Below are 15472 nucleotides of genomic sequence, written 5' to 3'. Positions count from 1 at the left end.
CCCCTCCGTCGTCGTCCAGGGCTACGCCCCACACGGGCGCGACGGCCTCGCGCTCCCCCCTCTTTCCCGCGCAGAACTGCGGCACGGCGCCCCCGGCCACCGCGGTCCCGTTGCACGACACGGCGGCCGTCGCGCCGGCGCCCACGCAAGCGCTGGACATCCTGCTGGGGTTCCTGATGTGGACGGTGACGTCGAACAGGGCCGGGACGGTGACGGAGCCGTCGTCGCCGTAGTCGTAGTCGTAGTCGTAGTCGTAGTCGTCGCTTGTGGGGGCCAGGGCCGGCGCCGGCGCCGGCGACGGTGCCGCCGCGTCGTAGTCGAGCCTGCTGAGGAGGCTGCTGGTGATGGCCACCGAGTACTCGGCGGCGGGGTCTAGCTTGGCGAGCGCAGTTAAGTAGGCTGCCATGCCCGCGATGCCCAGAATGGCCAGGAGGCACAGTGCGACGACTAATCTCTTGTCCTTCAGCGCCATGGACGGTCGCTAGCTGCAGGCGTGCGCGGGGATCGGATCGCTGGAGTGATGAATGCAGCCGGCGATCAGGTCAGGTCAGGTCACGTCGTGATGATATGCTTTTTGGCTTGGAGAACGGATGAACTTTGCACGAGTACATGTATGTATACGCAGTATATGACGGTTCCAACCAAGACCTTTCCATATGCATGCTTGGTGATTTCCTTTCTGCTATTGACGAAAGTTTACCCGGATCCGAAGAAGCCGGATCGAAGTTGTACGCATTCACGAAAAAGTAGATTCGCACGAATTCTCTTAGCGCACAACGGCACGGGGAGCTCCCTTCCACAAGTCAGATAGTTACTCAACTTAGACCTATACCGAAGAGCACAATAAGCAGATCGACGGCTCCTTCTTCCTCCTCCCAGATCTTCCACCTCCGTTTCCTCCCGCAGCCTCCTCCACCACCACCCTGGCCAGCAGCGGCTGGCCTACCGCGCTGCGCCCGCCCGCTCAGCATCCGCCGCCTCGGTCCTTCCTCGTTCTAAGCTTCCTTCCTTGGCACGACACGGCTGTTGATACGGCCCAACCCACAAATTAATCCTTCCATTCATTTTTCTACTTACTATCGTTTGTTGTTTATTCTGTATATTTTTCCATTTTTATTTCAAACTGTAACTATAATCAGGATCTTATGTTCGTTAATTGTTAATGGGTCCTATATTTCCTAGCTGGAAGCTGTTGCTAGACGTCTTGGTTTTATACCTATTAGCTAAGTGAAGGTGATTTGATATAGAGGCATACAAGCAGGGCAGATCCAAAGGGGGCTCATTTTCCCTTTCTTATTCCTCCTCTCTTTCTCTTCTTAGTCTTTTTTTCTTATTCTTCCTCTTCATCCAGAGCTGAAATTTTTAAGGGGGCACTCCAGTCCTTATGCTGGATCTGCACCTACATACAAGCTAGCATTTTTTTTAATTTTAACCCTTTTAAATCTAAAATTTTAAAAATAATCTCTCCTAATCTAAATTACCAAAAACTAGCCTTTTTGGTTGCGCCAAACGACGTGGCGCGACTTATAACTGAGTCACGCCATATGCAATGGTGTGACTAAAATGCCACGATGGTGCGGTCACCATATGGAGATGACGTGTAAGAATGAACAAAACGGCGATCATCACGTGAAGATGACATGTGAGAATGAGACGAAACGGTCTGGTTGCGTGACTGAGGAGTCACGCCATCACGACAAGCATTGAGCTTGTTGCAGGTTGCTCACAAAAAATCAGTTCACTTAACCTTATTTCTTTTTAAATTTTAATTAGCTAATGAGCTCCTAAATTCTCCAAATTTGATAGACATAATATATAAAGTATGCATGTTCCATTTTAAGTGTTTGCACTCCAAAATATATTGTAGATAATGAAAAATCCTATTTCAAAATAGTCTAAGTGTTATTGTTTCCCAAGTGGCAACAATGCATATGCAATCATTATTTTACAACATGATGACTTCTTTGACTAGAAAGTACAACATGATGACTGATTTTAATTCTCTTATAGCTAATTACCATGCTCTTAAGGCTAATTACCATGCAAAGGGTCAAATTTGAGTGAATTTCAAATTTGAAATTTTGAAAAAGGATGAAATTTGATCAAATGTGAAAGTTGGAATTAAGAAAATGGTGAAATTTGGATAAAAACACTTCAATTTGTTGGTCCAAGCTGCATGAACATGTCGACTCCAACATTAGGTGAAATTTCTAAGTGTTGGATATGTGATAATTAGCCATGTTGCGGGGTGTGGATTTTTGGATTTTGGCTAAACACTCAAAATTTGGACAACATGAAAGTTGGAGTAGAAATTATACACATTGAAATTATACACATTGTCATGGAGGGTTTATGGTTCAACGATTTAGAGCTATGAGAGTTCAAAGCTCAAAGTCCAAATTGGCAAATTATACTGTTTTCAGCCTCGACTAGAAATCTCACCAAGTTGGCAAATTATACTATTTTCAGCCTCGACTAGAAATCTCACAAGTCCTGAAAATAGTGATAACTATACATATTTGGATTACGTTTTAAAAAAATTTCATGTATCAATTTTGGAAAAGCTCACCTGAAAATTGAGTAGGAATATATGGTAAATGTATTTGGGAAGTTAAGGATAACGAAACGTTCTGAGTCCAAAGTTTGAACTTATGACTGTTTTTGACCATGACAGATATTACTGAAACTCTGAAGCTGAGCTCGAGATCACTTAGCCTATTTATAAATTGGATAGTTTATTTATACACCATATTTTAGAGTACCGACACTTAAAATGGAACATATACATTTCATGTATTATACTGCCAAGTTTGAAGAATTTAAGAGCTCATTAGCTAATTAAAATATAAAAGGAAATAAGGTTAAGTGAACTGATTTTTGTGCGGTTACTATACAAACTAGCAACCTGCAACCAGCTCAGTGCTGGTCACGCCATAAACGCTGGCGTGACTGCTTTGTCAGCCACGCAACTTGGCGTGACCGTTTTATGCTCAATTTTTACACATCAGCTTCACGTGGTGATCCCGTCATCGTGGCATTTTAATCATGCCATTACATGTAGCGTGACTCAGTTATAAGTCGCGCCACACCGTTTGGCGCTACCAAAAGGACTAGTTTTTGGTAATTTAGATTGGGAGGGGTTACTTTTAAAGTTTTAGATTTAAAAGGGTTAAAATTAAAAAAAATTCCAAGCTAGCTAACTTGATCTGTATACAATGTAGGAAAACACATAGCATGCCACGTGTTAAGTCCCGTGGGTCTGAATCCTTGATTTGCTTACAAACCTAACGAAAAATTTATCTAAGACAATCAAGTTTGATGAAGAGCCGCCCCGTCCCACACGATCGAGTGATTTCGATACATTCGAAATTGCACTACAAGTCTACAACGGATCTGTGCTCGTGCAGGGAGAGAGCCCCCTCCAACCTTGACGCCACTGCAAGCGAGGGTCCGATCCTGGACGTGCGGCACCCGGACGGACCGATGCCCAACGTGGACGTGCGGCACCCGGACCGCCACGTCCACCACAGCCCCTTCCCGGCGCAGCGCGCTGGCCGCCGCCGCCGCCCGGTCGTCGTCCACGGCCACGCCCCACACGGGGGCGACGGCCTCGCGCTGCCCCCTCCTCCCCGCGCAGAACTGCGGCACGGCGCCCCCGGCCACCGCGGCCCCGTTGCACGACACGGCGGCCGTCGCGCCGGCGGTCACGCAGTCGCGGGACAGCCTGCTGGGGTTCTTGACGTGGATGGTGAGCTCGAACAGGCCAGAGTGGCCAGGAGGCACAGCCGGACGATGAGTTTCTTGTCCTCCGGCGTCATGGTCGTACGGTCGTTACTCGTCGCTGCAGGCGTGCGCGGGAACTGTATCGCGTAGGCCGGCCGACGACGATGAGTATTGAGTTTTCTTTGATAGATCTTGGTTTTGTATGCCGGACTGCCGGAGAACTGGACCGGAATACTGGATGCCGCCGGGCGCCGGCGGTCAGGTCACGTCGTGAAGATGATATGCCTTTGCTTGGAGAAAAGGAGGAACTTGCGCACGACACGAGTATATATACACACACAGTATCAACATCCGCCACCGTCTCGGATCCCTCCTCCTCCGACCCCGCCGCCGCCGCCAACGCCTCGTCCTCCCGCCAGCTCGACCTCCAGGCCAAGGACCTGATCCGCGCCGCCGAGAGGAGCTCCTCCGGCAGGCGCGAGATCTCGCAGGCGTTCGCCGCCGCCTCCATCGACGCCTCCGCACGGGGATTGCCGTAGCGGTGTAAACTACTCAGGCAGGAATCAGTGGCCGGCTCTGCGACGCAGCCGCAAGGCCGCCCGCGCCGCCGCGGAAGTCCGCTCGCGCCTCCGACGCTTGCCTCCTCCCAGAACTGGCGCGCGCAGCGAAAAAATTCGGCGGGACCGGCTCTGCGCGCGGGAAACCCGCCTGCCGATTGGGGAGGAGTGGCGACGCGGATACATGCGAGGTGACGGGGGAGTGTTTTAGCGTCGTTGTATCTTTGCGGGGAAAATAGGGGAACCGTTGGACTCTGTTTTTTTTTTCCTTTTTCTCCCTAAATTAGTTTTGGGGTAATATAAGGGGCCCTAAGACAGTTGCAACGAAGACCTTTTCCATGCATGCTTGGTGATTTCCTTTCTGCTGTTGACGAAAATTTACTTGGGTCCGAAGCCGGATCGCCCGCGCCGGCCACGCCACGACCACCTCGCGCTGCCCGCGCAGAACGGCGACGCGGTGGCCGTACGCCGACCTCGTCCCGGTCGCGCGACACGACGGCCGTGGCGCCCCTCGCCCCCGACGCACGCGTCAGACACCCTGCTGGGGTTGTCGACGCGGAAGAACGTGATGAGGTGAAAACAGGGCCGGTACGCCGTCGCTCGGCGGAGCTGCGTCGGGGTGGTCGTCGAATCGTCGTGGCTGGCGACGGCTGCGGCCGGCGGCCACCGAGTAGCCGCGCGGGCCCGTCGAGCGCCACGAGGTGCGAGACGAGGACTAGGGACAGGACGCCCGCAGCGCTGACGGCGCAGAGTATTCGGACGGCCTGGACGTGGTCGTTGGCTGCCCCCGCGTCGTCTCCTCTCCTGTCGTCGTTATCCGCGCCGGAGAACTGCATCGCTTGCCGCCGGCGATCAGGAGTTCAGGACCATCAGGTGGACCAGCCCCCCTGCTTTGTCGGGTTTCAGCCGAGCGGAGGAAGGAACTCGCGGTGTGCGGGACCGATGCATTTTAACTTTGAGCCCATTTCTTCCTCGCGGCCTCGCAGGCCATCAATGCATTGGCGGGCGGGCCGGAGGCGCGGCTTAGGAACGGTAATGAATTTTGGCCCACACATGTTCACATGATACAAGGTTGTAATGAAGCCCGTTGGTCCGGTGGATTTCGGCCCTGCCGCTAAGTAGGCCGGTGGCCCGGACGGATTCCATAGCCCCCCAGGCCCCAACCTAGTGGCCAGGAACCTTTTTTAATTTGCAGAAATAATAGACCTATGCTGCCGTACGAAACGGCGGTAAAGGAGCATCGCCGATTGAAACGGCGGTAAGGGGACCTACCGTCGGGTGAAACAGCGGTAGCACCCAGCATACAGCTTACCCCCCCCTCAGTGGGCCACCCACGGGATGACATGGCGTGGGGTTCGAGGCTCTTTCGCCGCTTGAGTTGGCGGAACTGGCGGGCTGCCGTTTCAAATGACGGAAGTGAGGCCTTTCCACCATATGAGCCGGCGAGACCAGCCGTTATAAAAGCGCGCCCGCACCCACTCGGGGTGCTCGCCCCTTTCTTTTGCGCCTGCCGAGACAGATCGAGAGCCACAGAGAAGAGGAAGGGAGGGGAGGGAGGGAGAGGAGAAGGAAGGAAGGGAGGGAGGAGAAGGGAAGGAAGGAAAGAAAGAAAGTGAGGGAGGGAGTAGGGAAGGGGAGTGGAGATTGAAGGTCCGCTCGTCGCTTCATTAGAGGTATTTTTTTTAATCCCTTAGTTTAGTTAGTGTAGTGGATAGATCTAGTAGTTAGTTTAGTGGACATGACACATAGAAAAATGTAGATTATTTAGTCTAGTGGATTTTAGATATAGGAAAATGTAGCTAAGTCAAAGTAGTGGATTTAGCTTAGGTATTTAGTTGACAATAAAATTAGTTTGTTGATTTATATAGATTAATTTTAGATGAATATTATTTGCAATGCTAGGGTTATATTATGTATAGGTATTTAGGATGTAGTTGTTTCAGTAGTAGTTGGAATTATTAGATTTAGTTAACACTTTTGTTCTTGTTGCGTATATTGACCCGCTGTTTAGGATTACATTAATGCAGTAATATTTTGTACCTATGATAGTATCATGTATATTGACCTGGTAAAATGAAATGAATTAGTTCGTTAGGTTGGACCGTGTATTGAAATGTAAGTGTCGTTCGAGTTAATTGATTGCATTATTCGTGCCGTGTGTATTGGCAAGCATGTCGAAAAGTTTATATTTCCAAGTATTCTATGGTCCGAGGGAGGTTAGATATTATGGTCCAGAAGGGGTGGATTTGAGTGTATTTCAATCTTTCTGTAAGTATTTACCAAGAGTAAGAGAGAGGATTTGGGGAGGCATATGCAGGTGGCTTTGTAACGATTTTGTTCTTGATAGAGATCAAGTGGATGTGTCTACTATGGATGTAGTGAGGAGATGGCTTGACATAAACTTTTGGGAGCTGATCTCGCTTGAAGGAACCCAGAACTATCGGGCTTATGTAAAAGGTTGTATGAAGCGCGGTTTACCGCTCATATGGTATGTCAAGTGTTCATGAAGGCTGGGTCTAGCAGTCAAATGAAAGAAGATGTGGGAGGTGATGAAGTTGAAGCCGAGGAAGGTGTGGAGAGTACTGATGGGCAAATGAAGAAATTCATGAAGAGGGAGCAGAAGAGGGAGATGCAGAGGGAAGACATGCCTGACTTAGTTGAGTAGGTGGAGAGGGAAGGACAAGAGGCTAATGATTCCATGGATGATGACTCGTCGGATGAGGAAGATGCTTACCCTATCCCACGGAACTGATCAACTTATGACCTTCCGCCCTACTGGTCAATGCAGGGGAAAATATCCCTTGGGAGTACAGGGAGAATGAGGTTTGCGTGGGAGCTATGTACCTTAGTGGGGATGAGGTGAAGGAAGCTGTGAAGCGATGGTCCACTTTATCTTTGCAGCGTCAGTTTAAGGTAGTGAAGAGCAACCCGATGGTGTATGATGTGTGCTGTGTGAGAAGCAATTATCCATTTAGGATGCACGCATACAAGGGGAAGTGGAAGGATTACTGGGAGGTGACTAGAGTGGTTGAGCACTAATGTTTGCTGGATGAATTAGAAGGAACACACCACAACCTCACTACTGATTTTGTTGCTCAATACATGTATCCTCAGATAGTGGAGAATCCCAGCTTCGAGCCCAAGTCGATTGTTTGTGCCATGGAGAAGAAGTTCAAGTACAAGATTAGCTACAACAAAGCCTACCGAGCCAAGCAGAAGGTGTTGGAGATGAAGTGGGGTACGTACGAAGCATCGTATGACAACCTTCCTCTCCTATTTCACACCATATGCTAAAGGAACCCAGGAAGCTGTTACGACCTGAAAGCCTATCTATGTGCTCAGTTTTCAGGCAAACAGGTCGTGCAGCGATCATTCCTTGCCTTGGATCCTTGCATTGAGGCTTTTCAGCAATGCTGCCCAGTCATTTTCATTGATGGCACATTTCTGACTGGAAGGTATAAAGGTACAATCTTGACAGCTATTGGGTCTGACAGTAACAATCAGGTGTTGCCGTTGGCGATCGCCTTTGTAGAGAAGGAGTCTGGAGATAGCTGGTATTGGTTCCTGGAGAGGGTGAAGCAGATGATTGTGAAGGACATGGACGGTGTCTGTCTAATTCATGATTGGCACAAAGGCATTCTACAGGCAATCGAAGATCTACATAATGGAAGTGTGCAGCATTTCAGGATACCGATATGGACGGACTTGAAGAGTAGGTGATGCATGAGGCATATGGGTGCAAACTTCCATAGTCAATTCAAGAACAAGTCCCTTATGAAAATGTTCAAGCGGCTATGCAGCCAGAATCAGAAGAGGAAATTCAACCTGCTGTGGAAGAAACTTGATGAGCTTACAAAGAAACAATCCGAAGATTTAGGCAAGAAGCCAGTAAATAGCGAGGCCGACCTCCCTATGTCTCGGGAGCACGTCGGACTCGATGGTCTGAATATCAGGCGAAGACAAGGAAGGTCCATCAAGAGCTTCTCACAGTGGATTGAGCATGAGCCGAAGGAAAAGTGGGCATTACTCTATGATGAGGGAGGTGCTCGGTGGGGAATAATGACTACAAACCTAGCTGAGGTTTACAATTGGATCCTGCGCGGTGTTCGAGGATTGCCCCTTGTTGGTATCGTGGAATTCTTTCTGTACCGCACCATGAAGTACTTCAAGGAAAGGTACCATGACGCTGATAACTCAATGCACAACAATTACAAAATTTATGGGTACAAGATGACAAAGTATATAAAGGAGGCGATTAAGAGGGTTTATAAGCATCATGTCAATGAAGTTGGAGCCGTGGAATGACGGTTCCAGATTGTTTGTAGGGACAAAGGTCAATTGGGGGGAGGCGCAATAAGCACACACATGAGTGCACCATCAGTAATGAAGGGTGTGTTTTCTCTTGCCAGAAGCCAAGGTTGCTACACAGGCCTTGCACCCATATCATTGTTGCATGCATCGAGGTAGGAGGACTTCAGCTTCGTCGGTTCGTGCCACATTACTTCCTGAAGGAAACTATATGGCACATTTGGAGGAATGAGATTTATGGATTTCGTTTATTAGGAAACTTCATAAACAATCCTGGTAATGCCGCGCGCTACATTCCTAACCCTGATTCAGAAATGTTCCAAGGGGTCGGGCAATGCAAGAAAAGACGCATCCAAAACAACATGGATCAATCTGAAGCCGATCCTGATGTCCGCCTCTGTTTCAAGTGCCATGAAGTCGGTCACACCTACAAGAACTGCCCTGCAACAACATATGGAGGTGGGAGTAGCCAAGCTGGGCCTTCAAGCGGTGATGCAAATGTTGTAGCGCATGGTCGGGCTCGTCGTGCACGTAGCAACAATGACGGACTTCTGTGATTCATGTCTTGGATGTTTGTGAACTCGTTGTGTTTTATGTTTGTGAAGTCATGGTGTTGTATGTTTGTGAACTCGTAACTTAGGCAAACCTTGTCATATGTAATGTCATTCATGACATTTTTTGTATGTTGAGAGTCTCCTGTATTTATTATATCGTGGATTGTAACCTAAGTTGTAGTAGTAAGATATTGTAATATTTGCATATCGTGTACTATTTCATTTACGCTACCTTTGCAATATCTCATGTCTAGTGGATTTTGTTTCATTTACGTTTTGCCTCTGTTATTATTTTCAGCACGTACTTATATTTTTCATGTTCCAGGTATGGCACAACAGGTTCCAGAGGGGTATCAGACCCCTGAGTTGCTCAATCCTACCTTGGACGGTCTTCACAGGTCGTTCGTGTCAGCCGTATGGGGTGTGAGGTTGGGCACGCTTCGGGCACGTGTCCCGCTTTCGACGATGCCAATCGACGCCCCTTGGATTCTGAGGTATGTCCTACTTAGTTAAATAAATGGAAAGTTCTAACATTACGTTGTTTGAACTAATAAATGGTATGCATGCTATACGTTACGCGCTGCGGGCCTCCTCCCTCTAGCAAGGTTGGTTAAGGGAGACGTTGACACGAAGGGGGTGGAGAAGTCGACATGGTTCCACTTCGACATGTCACTGCTAGCAACTCTTCTGGACTGTTGGCAGCCCGAGACGCACACTTTCCACCTCACAATGGGTGAGATGGCTTCGACACTCGAGGACGTCTCCCTCCTACTTGGGCTTCCTTGTGCCGGGAAGGCCGTTGTCGTGGTGGACGTGCCAGTTAGCTGGCGTGAGGAGCTGTTGGCTCGGTTTGCCCACGTTCAGCGGAACGATCGGGCCGAGCCGTACCGAACCTTCAGCACGACACACGGGCCCCCAAAGAAGTGGCTCATGTAGTTCAGTGTGAGTACTTAGTTACCTGACTTTCCATATCGTTTTATCTAACTTTTGTCAATTTGTCAACTAACTTTTATTGTTGCGCAGGCTAAGTACATGAGAGACGACGCCGACAACGCCACAGTTGCGTGGCACTTGGAGGTGTACCTGCTGTGGCTTTTCAGGTGGATCATGTTTTGTACGTCACAAGGGAACTCGATGCCTAAGCACCTACTTCCTTACGCAAAGGCCATTGCGGAGGCCCCACTCGATGAGGTTCCGCAGTACAGCTGGGGTTTAGCTGTAGTGGAAGCGACCTACAGGGGCCTTTGCACGGGCTGCTGCAAGGTAGACTCAGTAGAGCCCATCTTTGTTGGCTGCCCGTTGCTACTTCAGTTGTGGTCGTACGAGCGCTTCCCAATAGGTCGGCCACAGATTAACATGGCCCCCTACCCGGAGCTGCCTTTCGACCACGATGACGTCGACATACCCACGATGGGGTCATTGTGGTGCTTTAGGAAGGTACGGTACTACACCTACAATTACTCAATTCATATGATGCATGCTTTCATGCTTCGATTAGTGAACCTTTTCGTGAATTTTTTTGTATGGATCGTGGGTTGGGGTGCAGACGAAGAAGTCGTAACCTGACTTCGTCGGTTAGTTTGACGCACACCGACGTGAGGTGGAGACCCTACACCACAGCGGAGGTGCACGCTCGTGCCTCCCATGGGCTCTCTCTGTTGTGCCTTCGGGACATGGACTACTGGATGACCATGAGGCCACTGGTCTACGACATCCACGTCGAGGAGTACGCGGTGCACCATGTGATGAGGCAATTTGGCCGGTACTAGTACTCCCCGGTCCCTTTAACTCATGTCGTCCCGGCCGCCGTTCCCAAGTACACCCCACCCAATCATTCTCCTTGTAATAGACATTTTTTGTTACTCTAACCCATTACACGATGGTTATGTTAGGTGGACCCATCAGGGTGGTGGTGGGCCTACGACCCTGTGGGGTTTGAGGATGGTTCCGTGGATTGAGATGTGGGTGGCCGCTTCGGAGGAGGTGGTGCACGAGGACCGTCCACATGACGATGATGCTTTCGCAGCGTACCTGCAGTGGTTCGTGCCGAGGACCAGGGAGTGAGTCATGTACGTTCTGAGCCAGCCACCGACGGAGACCGCGCCTGTGATGCAGACGTACCCGCGTTTGAGGGATGTGAAGTTCAACGTCGTGGTAAGCTTCTGCATCATTTCTTATTCAAACTGCATCATGTGGTATGCCTAACTTGAACTATGTCCTTGCCAAAAGTACGACATTATTGCAGAGGTCGAGACGTCATGGAGGTACGACGTCGAGCACGTTTATGACATGACTATGAGGGACCACGAGATGCTGTACAAGAGGGCATTGGGCATCTGCAGTAGGTTCTTGAGGGCTGTCAGCTGCCATGGAGGTCGCGCGGACGTCGTGATTCCACCACAAGCTGCCTACCCCTTTTCGTCCTCTCCAGCTCCTACTCACTAGCCCAGTACGTCTTCTTAGCCACCCATTCGTCCACCGTCGACTGTCCCACTAGCACCGTGTTGGTATGTCCCCCCGGTACGTCGAATGTTCCGCAGTACGTGACCCCAATAGGTACGTGTTCGCTACTTTCTCATTTTCCATTGACAAAATGTTATCCAATTCCTCGTACTAACCTTTAATTTTGTAACACAGCCCCACAGATGTACCGAGTTTACAGTGGAGCGAGGCTATCTTCAGCTTCCCCGAGTACAAAAATACACAACCTCGGTGTATCATGAATACATGCTTTCTATTCCATTTTAAATACATGAAAAAAGTTACAATAATATTTTCTTGGTTCCATAACAGGGTTCACAGACCGTGGAGGAGCTTCGGAGGACTCCGTCGAGGAGGAGGGACAGAGGTCGAGCTCGGCATGGATGGACGATCTTTTCAAATTCGACGCTTACAAGCTTGGTCCTTTGCAGTTGGTGGACGCCCCCATGCCTGCTACACAGGGTGTCACCCAGGACTTTGCGACACCACCTACGGCCGCACCAGGATGTCCGCCTCGCGATGTTGCCCCTCCGGAGCCCTTCACGTACGACCAGTACCAGATCAGAGCAGCGCAGCGGGCAGCGAGTGTGGCGGAACCACCCAACTTAAACTGGTTTAAGTGCGCGTAATCGCTGTCGGAACAGCAATTATCCGAAACGCACTTAAAACAGCATAAGTCCGGTAGTCCGTCGAGTGTACCTAGGACTCCTGGAAAGCTCCACGACGTGTGTCATAGCCATACACCAGGATCGCTTCCATGATGGGAAGGCATCAAGAAACATTACATTTTTACATACATACCGGGGTACGAATTATTACAGACCATAGTTTGAAACAAACTTAATAATGCAGGTTAGAGCGGTTCTAAGAGTTTAAAACATAAACCAGTCCAGGGAAAGATAAACATCGAAGTTTTATTTCTAGGGTATTACGAGACTCGTAAAAATACCCTAGTTCTTCGGGGCTTCTTCCTCAGCGGACTCCTGTTGCGGCTCTGAAATAGCAACGAAGGATTCCCCTAAGTACGGGGTACTCCGCAAGACTAACCTGACTAACCAATATAATAACTTTTCCGGAGCTGAATGATAGCTGTTTAGTGTACTGGCTGACTCACATTTTGCTAAAAGAGCTTACTATAAGTGAAACCTTAACTTTGTCTTTTAATTCAAATTGAGTTGTTACCTAACCAGTCTAGATGGCGAAAAAGAAATGTTTTTGCACTCAGTGGGAAAATTAAGTCATACAACACATTAATTTCAGAAAGACATTGCATTCACTGGATTACACTACGATGCTTAACGGTGATCAAGTGCATTCATAACCGAGAATTGCGGCGATCCGGATCAATTTACATCCTGCAGGAGAGCACCCTGACCACCAGCTATGTACAACTGTTCAGGTTGTACATAACGACCTTTCGATTAGCGTACCCAAAGATTGGGAATAAGACTACCCGAACCCAGGGACGCACCCCCACATGGGACCCCACGTCTGGCCCGATCTCCATGTGAGTTTCACGCTACGCCCCTGCCATTCTCCAGCACGCCAAGCACGGGTACGAAATATTCCCGATCAGAGAGTCTACTAACCTACCAGGCTTTACTGGTTCCATACCTAGTAAGCAACCAGGTGATATTCACTTGATCAAAGGTTAAGACAATGATCGGGCCTTAACCCAATTAATCTAGCAGACAGAACTAACATATCTAGCTTCTATCTTCTTTTTCAAAATTCCAAGCTAGTTTTCCTTAACTAGGATGTATGACCCAACAATTTACCTTAGAGTTAAGTAACCAAGCTACATAAAGTATCTAAGCATTGCTAAGCATGGGTTAATTACTAATTATTGAACAAGTGGCAAAGATGTTCTTAAGACAAGGTAGGATCATGCACAAGAATAGGTTTCAATCAACTCATAGATTTAATGCATTCATATGGAAAGTAACCAATAATTGGACACATGAAATAATAACTTCAAAATAGATAGGTATAGATGCACCGGGGGTTGCCTTGATCTGTAAAAATATTAGCGTTGTCCGACGGACTAGTTTCATAGGGGATCAATTCAACGATCTCCTCAAATTCTGAAGGTCCTTCAGATAATTCCAAGAATTCCCCTTCTGGTGCTTCGACGTCTATGATACAGTACATGCAGGGGTTAGTAATGCAACTTTTTGAATACAAGACTATACAACTTTCCTTCATGATAAAGTTGCAAGCCAACACGTGACTACACAACTTATCATGATAAAGTTGCAAGCCAAGACACATTTACCCAAAAAGATTAACCCACCACTTTTATTTCCTTTACTAATCCTACCTTAGGCCTTTTCTTTTATTTTTAGAAAACATTATAAATATTTTCTAATTCTCAAAACCTAATTCCTATGTATTAATAATAATTTGTGAATATGAAAACATTATTCAATATTTTATGCATTTAATAAAGGTTAAGCATTTATTTAAATACCTTAATGAAAAGGCATTAAATAAATACCTAAGTTTTATTATTTTTCCAAAGGTATAAAAATTTTAATGCATAAAGGAAAATAAAACAATCCTAACAAAATTGGTTGCACTAATTTTGGATACTCCTAGAAATTCCTGTGATTTAAATGATGAAGACTGAATTTACTCTAATTATCTAAAAAAAGAAAACCTAAGATTATCCAAAAAAAACCCCGGCCCAACTTTTCTCACTCGCCTCCTCCCTACCCTCTCTCACTCACACTGGGCCCGCAGCACTGGTCCACCTACTCCCCCTTTCTTCCTTACCCGCCGGCCCACCTCTCTCTCTGCCGGGCTTGCTGGACCGACTCTACCCCCCTATTCTACTCGCCGGCCCACCAGCCCACCTTCACTCCTACTCCTATCTCCCCGGCGCATGGGCCTACTTCACCGGCCCACTTCCTTCTCCTTAAACCACCCGCCGGCCCTTCTTCTCTTTCCCCCTCTTCTTCTGACGCGCGGGCCCCCGGCGCCAGTTTCTTCTTCTCCCCTGCGCCAAAAATAGGGCGCGGCAGGGGTGGTGCAGCTCGACGGCCGGTGCCCCCGCGGCGACAGGGTCAGGCTGGGGAGGCATCCCCAGACCACGGCGCACCTGTGGGTAGCGGCGCCCCCTCGGGAGACAGCCGGAGCTAGCCTCTCCATGGCGGCGGGCGGCTTGATCGGCGGCCGGCCGTGAACCAGCACGACAACAACACCAACGCGGCCTTTTGACTACTCCTACGGCTTCCTAGCGAACTACGGACTTACCCAAGGCTTACCACACGGAGGGAAAGCGGTGGCAAGGAAGAGCTCACCGTGAGCAGGAAGTTAGGCGGCGGCGGACGGAAACGGCGGCAGCTAAGAGCTCGCCGGCGGGGAAGTTGGACAACGAGTAGGCACGGTGGTCAGGAAGGTATTGGTGGGGATGTAGGTGAAAGGAATTGGTGCGAGAGGCGGTGAAGCGGTGGAAATCGGCCGGCGGCAGGAGCTCTGCTTGCGGCGGTAAAAAATTGTAGCGCAGTAAACAGATGAGAGCAGCGGCGGGAGGTGTAAATATACAAAATTTTCACCGCTTGCATGAGTGCCACCGTGGCCTAGCTGTAGACTTGCATGGGTGAGGAGGTGGCCCTATGCACCAAGCTGGATGATGGGCGGAAGTGCTGGCAGCAACATGTCTCTGCTTTGCTGTTCGTCCCCCCCCCCCCTCTCTTACTCTGAAAGTTCAATCCTTCAAAACGGTTGATTTCAAATCCTACAACCCCAAAGTCCTTTAGGCAAACTTGTAGATAAACTCAAATTCTTCAATTGATATATTGGCTTTCACCCGAGATAATCGCTCTAAGGTCAAGATCTTTAAGCTCT

General features: G+C 48.8%; 1 pseudogene; it reads left to right on the top strand.

Moving 5' to 3' along the window:
* The first annotated feature begins 6765 nt into the window (after positions 1-6765).
* On the top strand, positions 6766-11206 carry LOC140221517 (uncharacterized; annotated as a pseudogene).
* The last annotated feature ends 4266 nt before the right edge of the window (positions 11207-15472 follow it).

Source organism: Setaria viridis, chromosome 1 (genome assembly GCF_005286985.2).
Source record: "Setaria viridis chromosome 1, Setaria_viridis_v4.0, whole genome shotgun sequence".
Taxonomy (NCBI): domain Eukaryota; kingdom Viridiplantae; phylum Streptophyta; class Magnoliopsida; order Poales; family Poaceae; genus Setaria; species Setaria viridis.
Note: the sequence above shows the minus strand (reverse complement) of the source record. Positions and strands in the feature narration are given on the sequence as shown.